This window comes from Gorilla gorilla, chromosome Y, assembly GCF_029281585.2.
Source record: "Gorilla gorilla gorilla isolate KB3781 chromosome Y, NHGRI_mGorGor1-v2.1_pri, whole genome shotgun sequence".
In the NCBI taxonomy this organism is placed as follows: domain Eukaryota; kingdom Metazoa; phylum Chordata; class Mammalia; order Primates; family Hominidae; genus Gorilla; species Gorilla gorilla.
In genome coordinates this window covers 18,308,992-18,317,351 of record NC_073248.2, presented here as the reverse complement: position 1 = coordinate 18,317,351, position 8,360 = coordinate 18,308,992, and the positions used below count along the sequence as shown (strand labels likewise).

The 8,360-nt window shown below is 42.5% G+C and overlaps 1 pseudogene; it reads left to right on the top strand.

The window, feature by feature from the left end:
* Positions 1-381: 381 nt before the first annotated feature.
* LOC134757946 (serine protease 52-like) lies at positions 382-4,752 on the top strand (annotated as a pseudogene).
* Positions 4,753-8,360: the final 3,608 nt, after the last annotated feature.

The following is an 8,360-nucleotide window of genomic DNA, read 5'->3' as shown; positions in this document are numbered from 1 at the left end:
GCCCAATTTTGGCTCAAGCTGAATGAATTCACTTTCTGGGTGGAGGCCAAGAAAGCCATGGGGGAGGCTGACTGTCAGGTGACAAATTCATGGGGTATAAATATCAGGGAGAAAGAGGAATATCTTGAAAACCAAAGGTTACTTCTGTCCCTCCTTTAAAATATTGTTTGATATCTTGTCTCTTGTTTCTTGCAAGGTGACTTGGGAGCACCTTTTGCATGCCATCTACAGCAAAAGGACACTTGGGTGCAAGTGGGAATCTTGAGTCACTTTGAGGACCATTGCACAAAGCCCTAGGTCTTCAGCCAAGTGCACCCTTTCCTTTCCTGGTTCAAGGGAGTGGCACAGTCTAGCCATGCTCCCTGGGACAAGCAAGAGCCCATGACTACCTCTGCTTCTATGTCCCATTCAGTCTCTACCTCTACAAATGCTTCAGCTTTTACCTCCACCCCTGCTTCTATTTGGCCACACTTCTCTCTGCCACAGCCTCAGAGTAAGGCTCAAAAACTTGGTAGGGGAAATAAAGGAAGAAGAGAATGGAATTAGAAAAGAAGAGAGGGAAGCAGAGAGGAAAGAAAGCTCTTCCTGAAAAATATATGAGTTTTTTATCTACCAAATCACAGAAATTATTTTTCTTGTGGTTTACAAAGGTATTTCACACTTGATCTATGATTCAATTTCCACAGTATCCCTGTATGATATAGATTACTGTATAATATAGGTCATAAAACATGATTATTAGAGTTATCTTAATTTCTTACTCATACTAGTTAAGTAGAATGGATTGATCAAGTTCTTATGGCAGAAGATGAATAGGACTAACATTAAGACACACTCTCCTAACACAAACAAATTTCTTTTCTACCACACAGTATCTTACATGTGTAATAGAATTATTTTAAATTGAGTATATTTTAAGTTAAAGATATTATGATGTTTGGAAGCAGCATAGCAGTTGCTAAATAATGTGTTTTATGTGCTGGTGTACTAGACTGTACTACACTGTGATTATCAGTTTTCTCCTTCCCTTGGCTATCAGAAAACCTATCACAATATTAGCAATGGCTATTTCACATTATTGTACATTCATTTATTTCCATAGAAACTCAGGGATCTCTTTTGGTGTCACGTAATAAATGTGCAATTAACCACAGCTATTTTATAGCTAACACACATTGTCATAGCTACAGTGAATAATACATTAAAACACAAAGGAGGTCACAATTATTTGCTCACATCCTACAAAGTCTAATTCAAAGACAACTACACTTAAGATCATAGTTATGCTTCTAATTTCATCTATATTTCCTCACCCCTTCTAGAGAAAGCTTATCTTCATCATTTTTATATCTATACATTTATTAACCAGCATTTCTTCAACTCAGTTTTCTGAGAAACTCTCAAATATTTTTTTAAAATATGAGCTCTTTCCTTAACCCCAAACTTGAACGTTCTATTTAAACTATCATTTTGATATCACACTAAGATTGTATGTTGAGGAACATAAGCCCCCACCAATTTAGAGACAGGTGCCCTATCTCCAAATTTTTCTTTATTTATCTAATATCTCCAAATCAAATCATTTTTGTTGCCTATCAACTTTGATAACTTTTAAGTAGCTAAAATCATAGCTATATAAATGTTGCAATGGGGAGAAAGCTGGAATGACTTCCAACACTTTGACTAAATAAATTTAAGCTAGGACATAAAGAAACTATGAACTTGGAAACATAACAGGAGGATAACTTTTTTTTTAAAGAAAAACATTTAAAAAATGGAAAAGAGGTAGTAATTTGTGTATGCTAGTCGTATTTAACAATGCTGACCTGGTTAGCAGAAATAGGAGGGATCTAAAATTTTTAAAACATGGTCTACATAGGGCAATTATACTCAAATTAATTGTGTGAATTTTCCCCTAGGCTTTGGCAGATCAGATTTATCTGCGATATGCCATGCCTTGGAAGGCTATGATCATCAGCTGTGGCACAGACCTGCAATGGTTCCATACTTGGCAGCTCTTGGGTACTCATAGCTGCCCACCGTGTCAGGAACATGTAAGTTTGTGCCTGCCTCTTCCCATACTCTATAATTCATTATCCCATAATTACGTTGCTGAAAGTTTATCTGTCCAAATACACTTCTGTAATGCATGACCATATCACTTATACAGATACCTTTTTTTTTTTTTTTTTTTAGGCTTAAAAGAAATTGCCTCACTGTGTTTGGCTTATTAGTACCTCTGTTAGTTAATTCCTCTGCAATCACATTGTCTGTGGACTCTTTATTCATAGATTTCTGATTTCAATGAAGATGATCTGCGGACCTTGTTTATCACGACTAAAACAATATGCTGGAAAGCCTGATGTAGGTTTAAGGTTCAGGTTTTCTAATGAGTGTATTGTAATAAATCTTTGCCTATGAACTCAGGAATCCTGAAGATACTGCTGTGTTACTGGGCCTGAGGCACCCTGGGGCACCACTGAGAGTTGTGAAGGTGTCTATCACTCTACTGCATGAGAGGTTCCAGTTGGTGAATGGGGCAGCAAGAAATGACCTGGTATTGCACTCCTCCAAGATGTCCAGACCCGCTTTCGGCTCTTATCACTCTTGGGCTATCTGAAGAACCTGAATAGCTCAGAATGCTGGCTCTCTGGGCCACAAATCATTATACCAGGTCATCGGATACTTTTCTTATTAGGGTAGTAGTTCTAAAAAAATGAGGTTCATATTTTTAATATTACAGTTCAAGGCATAAGGATTTTAGATGTAACAAAAGTTATATGAGGAACTTTCTCTGTACAGTCTAGTTTTGTAAAGCAAAGTAGTGACGATTTCCTTCCCAACTTTTTGCTCACTTTGGAACAAAGGAAAAGGAGGGGTTTTGTATTGTTTTGTTTCATTTTTACCTCTTTATGAAAATCTACTCAAAGTTGACTTGGAATTTTGAATTTCAAATGTGAAAATTGACTTGTTAATTTTGCAGAATGGAATTTAAAAAATTATTAAAAAGTGACAAGGCTGTCTCCATTGACTCACCAATGTAATTTCAGCAATTTGGGAACTTAAACTAAGAGGACACTGAGTCCAGGAATTTGATACCAGCTTGGGCAATATAGCAGGACTTCATCATTAAACACGTAAACAAAAACATAGCCTGGTTGGTGTTGCACACATGTAGTCCTAGCTACGTGGGAGGCTGAGGCAGGATGATAGCTTGAGTCCAGGAGGTCAAGGCTGCAGTGAGTGAAGATTGTGTCAATGCACTCCAGCCTGGGTGACCAACCAAGAACTTGTCTCAAACAAACAAACAAAAAAAGGCTAGACATGTTGGTTCATGCTTGTAATCCCAGCATTTTGAGAGGCTGAGGCAGTGGATCACCTGAGGTCAGGAGTTCAAGACCAGTCTGACCATCATGGGGAAACACCATCTCTATTAAAAATACAAAATTAGCCAGGAGTGGTGGTGTATCCCTGTAATCCCAGCTACTCAAGAGGGGGAAGCAGGAGAACTGCTTGAACCCTGTTGGCAGAGTTTGCAGTGAGCTGAGATCAGGCCACTGTACTCCAGTCTGGGTGACAGAACGAAAACCCACCATAAAAAAGAAAAGAAAAGTGCTAAAAAGATAATGAAATAGAAAAAATGTGTGATGTAAAATGTTAATGGTGATAAAATGAACTGAATTTCTGTATAAAATTTACAGACACAAGTTTAAAGTGATGACGAGACGTAAGTGATAAGACAAATCATAGTTTTATCTTAACACTTAGGGTTTAAATTTAACATATGTTCTTAAGGATAGTTATAGTCCATTTGTCTTTCTAGGAGGAACTGATGACAATCCAGAAATATTAGAAGCATGTGATGAAAGCTTCCAGCTATGCCCACCTGTACCCTGACATAGACAGTTCCATTACTCAGGACAAAGACTCTGATGCAAATGTGGTACACCGTCAATTTTTTTTTCTTACTAGTGATAGGAACCATAACTTTGTCCCTATACAAAAGAGTATACTGCATATGCCTAAATGAGAAATATAAGTGAATCATTGATCAGTAGGAAACCATTTTAAAACTCTTTAATTACAGAACAAAGTCTCTGAAAAAATTTTGTTGTTAATCTCTGAGTTTTCTTACATGGGTTTTCAATCTCTAGCCACACTATATAGCTAGTATGCTGCTCTACACATAAATTAGACATTCTATATTATTCTCTTATTCTAATAATGGTATCTTTACACATCAGAGTTTAAAACAAGTCTCATTTTTTCTATTTCTCCAATTAAAATAACTTTTTAAGATTTAATTTTCAGTGATTTTTTGTAGTAATAGTTTTGAAAGTGTTTGATCAGGATGGTTTATTATGCATTTATCTGATGTCTCCCTTCCTTCTGAATACTTCTTTTATTATCTACTTATTAAATCTATGATTAATAATTTGGAATAGGGATTTAAATCCAAATTCTATGTTGGAATTTACAGGAGTCAGTGAGCCTACGAAAAGCATTTATGTGCAGACCAATATCTGGCAATGGCAGTTGGAGACAAATAGCCTTCACCAGTCTCAAAGCCCTAGCTACTACAGTGAGTCCACACTTCTCCTGGATCTTATCTATTCAGCAAAAGAAGGCCACCCAATAAATCAGGCCCTTGCGCCTTGGGTAGAAACTCCTAAGTCCTCTAGTCTCCTTAAACAGCCAACCACACTGCCACTTTCCTCAATAATAATTACTGCAGCCCTGAGACTTTGGTAGCCTAGTAACTATAACTACTGATGCCACAGTCTTCTCACAGTATGATAAAACACCAGAGCATCAACGAGGAAAATCTTGACTTAGCCTTTCAAAATCTATCTAAATATACCTTCAATAAAGATGGCTTTTCTTCATAACAACTGCTTTCTACCTACTTCCTGAACTAATGCATGGCCTTGGATTGTTTTCATTCCTGAAAATGATTCAAAAGCTCCTATTTAACATGAACGTGAATGCAGGATTTTATTCATCAGCATAAGAATTTTCAAAATGATGTGAAATCCAAATGTGGAATTATATTTGTGAACTTTGTCTTTCAAATTATATTTTCATACCAACTAACTCACACAGTTTTTTGTAACTATCTGAATATTCTCCTCAGGTGGGGGAAAACCAGTGTCAGAGTTCTTGAAGAATTTATGAAAAAGAAAATGACAATAGTACATAAGGTTGTATTTAGTGAATGAAAATATTACTTTTAAAATCCTACTTAAGTACTGAGTAAATAAATAAAGCATATTATTCCAATAACTCTAAAGTATGTGTTCATGAAGAAAATACAACAAGGGTTAAAATGCATAAACAAACAAATGAGGCCAGGCATGATGGCTTGTGCCTGTAAGCCCAGCATTTTGAGAGGCCAAGGCAGGCAGATAACTTGAGGTCAGGAGTTTGAGACCAGCATGGCAAACATGGTCAAACCCCATCTGGAGTAAAAATGCAAAAATCAGCTGAACATGGTGGCATGTGCCTGTAATTACACTTCCTCGGGAAGGCTGAGGCAGGGGAATCACTTGAAGCTGGGAGGCAGGGGAATCACTTGAAGCTGGGAGGCAGAGGTTGAGGTCAGCCAAGATCATGCCACTTCACTCTAGCCTGGGTGACAGAGTGAGATGCTGTCTCAATACACACACACACACACACACACACACACACACACACACACACACAAAACGGAAAAAAAAGAACTGTACTAGAAAAAGAGCTCACAGGCAAACTCACATGTCTAACAGAAAAAAAAAATGTTCTTTAAACAAAAGTTCCACAAGAGGCAAATTAAAAAAACAAATGTATCACCTTGCATATAAAGTACAAATAATAAATTGAAGTGAACCACAAGGGGAAAAAATCAAAATTTACAAGTAAGTACTCTAAAAGAAGTTGAACGTCACTCAAAATTTTTCTGGATTCTATGTCTCTATATTGCAGAAATGATCATAAAATTTGCAGGAGCAGAACAATCAAAATGTATCTTAAACCTCAATAATGAGCTAGCTATCCCTTGAGCCTTGCTTCTCACCCACTGACCTTAGACACTTATGCCTCTTAGGTGACTTAAGGTTCCCTAATCCTGAAACACGAGTGTTACAGTTCCCTGAAGGCCCTTTCTCCTTCAGCCCATGGATGGCCTAGGATTGCTCACTGCAGTCTCTTCCCTGAGGCTTGTGTTCTCCATGTGGGGCACAACTCCAATAATCAAAAGCCCCTCAGTCCCAAGCCCAAGACTGCCTAACCTGGCCTCCTCTCTGTTCCCTCTCTAACTGCCTCCCTCCCTCAGGAAGTACTGCAGGGGATTGAGCCACAGGCCCTGGCTGATGATTGGGGGACTGCAGAAGTGGGTACAGGACAGGTTAGGTCATGGCTCAAAGCCAATTCCCCAGAGGCCAAGGAATGACCAGCAAGGTTTTTTTCCCATGATGCCCCACCGTGGCACCCACCTCAGCAATCCTGCCGGGACCTGGGTAGCCATGGTCAGCCCACAAGCTGAAGAAGGTCACATGGAGGTGCACTGCCTGAAGCTGGAGGCTTAACCTTCATGATCCCACAACCACTGGACTGCAGTGGAATGAGACACCCAGTTTCTTGGAGGGACGGGAAACAGGAAGGTTCATGCCAGACCTACCCTCCCACACACAACTTCCATTACCATGCTGGGAGTCACTCCTGACCGAGGATGCCAACACAGTACTCCTGAATGACCACTTTATTGTGGAAATAAAGGTTGTGACAAAAGGAAAACTTCATCCTGATGCCGGTACCCGGGGTGGCTGAGTTCCTTCACCTCCCTGGCCAAGAGGGAGAAAGAAGATGGACTCAAAGGACCATTTCATGTACCTGGACTAAGGTGGCCTGCTACATGTGTTTTCCTTTCCCAGCTCTCCCTCTTAGATACCCCTGGGCCCCATGGGGACTTCAACCAGACCCAGATGCCTGACCCCTCCCGCTGATCCAGGCTCCGCAGCATAACCTGCAAATCCATCATGTAGCTCAGCAGGACTTCATCATTTGTGATCTCAGCCCATATCTGGGTGTGCCCCACAATCTGCTTCTGGTCTAGGAGCCAACGGATGATTTGGGCGGGGGGGCATGACATGAAACCACCTGCAACTTTGCAAGAGTATGGAGAGTATGGACAAGGCTGTCACCCAGGCCTTTGACGTGGCACTACACCTTGGTGTGGTGGTCTTGGCAGAGGGTCAAGCCAGGCCCAGACAGCCTGCTGTGAAAAGGGGCAGGCATAGAAGTGGGGAGAGGTTTAGGGGGTGGGGTGCTCTGGTGTGAGGCGGCTGCTTCCTCAGGGTTCCTGAGCTGCAGGAGGCCCTTATGTGCCTGGGTGCTGGACAGGCTCTGCTGCTGTCTGAGTGTACAGTGTCCTCTTCTAGTCTCCCTGAGGGGTGGATGTGTCCGCCAGAGGGAATCTCTGTGGGTTGATGGGGCTGCAAGGCTGTGCCTGGCTCTCCCCATGGGGCTCACATGGGTGCAACAGAGGCTATATATGCTCAGGGCCTACACCTCTTTGGATGCAGCACCAGCAGAGGGAAGAAAGTTTGTCCGTGGAGATGGTGCCTGCCTTGCAGAGGACAGCAGCCCAGTGCACATTGAACCTGAGTCTTGAGCACCTTGTGTTTCTGGGGTGAGCCTGCTGGACACAGGCATGGGGAGCAGAGGTAGTTCCATGGCTGGCATGGGCACACAGACTCCCCTTCCTCCAAGGACTTTCCCAGGGAAATGTGCCCTTCAACTTTCTGCTGTGCGTAAAGGGTCCTTTTGCGTTGCTCTTCTCTCTTGTGAGTGCTGTGATTTGCTTCCTGTTCCTATTCTACTTGCCCTCAGGGCACTCGCAAGCAAACTGCCCTCCTATCTGCAGAAGTCTGGCCCCTGCTCCCCTCATTGTCCTCCATCCCCTGACTCCTGGATGACCCCCTGTGCCTACCACCTGGCTTCTCCCAACCCGACTCCCAGGACCTAGACGCCCACCCCCTGCTGCCAGCCATCCCAAATTGGCAGCTGCAAAGACGTGGCTCTGGCCCAGAAGCCGGGGATGCCCTGTGGCTTGAGGCATTTACAGAGCCCAGTTGCAAATGATGGACCTCCAGCGAGTCTGTTGCGGGCCCCGGCCTCCTGGGGCCAGGGACAAGTTCTGCCCAGTGGTCCTCCTGCTGCTGCTCCACGTCGGCCTCCTCCTTGGCCACCACTTCCCCCTCTGCCGTGATGTCATCCACCAGTAGCACGCCTCTTCCCCCCGGGCCGCCCTCTCCTGCAGAGCCTCCAGACTTAACACGGTGCCCTCCTAGGGCTCCCACAGACCAAGGTCTGAGCCGCCCACC